This window comes from Etheostoma spectabile, chromosome 10 (assembly GCF_008692095.1).
Source record: "Etheostoma spectabile isolate EspeVRDwgs_2016 chromosome 10, UIUC_Espe_1.0, whole genome shotgun sequence".
NCBI classification, from domain to species: domain Eukaryota; kingdom Metazoa; phylum Chordata; class Actinopteri; order Perciformes; family Percidae; genus Etheostoma; species Etheostoma spectabile.
In genome coordinates, this window is record NC_045742.1 from 593602 (window position 1) to 593888 (window position 287).

Genomic DNA, 287 nt, shown 5'->3' on the forward strand with positions numbered 1-287 from the left:
AAGTGATAGGAGGAGAGAGGGGAGGGGCAAGAGAGCACACGACTATGGAAAAGGGAGGAAGTTGAGTTAGTAACATGCATTAATGGAATGAGGTTGCATACAGATGGAGAGAAGGAGGAAGAGAGAGGTGCTCAGTGCATCATGGGAAGTCCCCCAGCAGTCTAGGCCTATAGCAGCATAACTAAGGGATGGTTCAGGACTTTCCTGAGCAAGCCCTAACTATAAACTTTATCAAAGAGAAAGTCTTAAGCCTACTCTTAAATGTGGAGACGGTGTCTGCCTCCTGA

The 287-nt window shown here is 47.0% G+C and overlaps 1 protein-coding gene across 2 annotated transcripts in view; it reads left to right on the forward strand.

The window, feature by feature from the left end:
• Window positions 1-287, forward strand: part of hmmr (hyaluronan-mediated motility receptor (RHAMM)) — a 10148-nt gene that overhangs the window by 6536 nt on the left and 3325 nt on the right. The window lies entirely within an intron of this gene.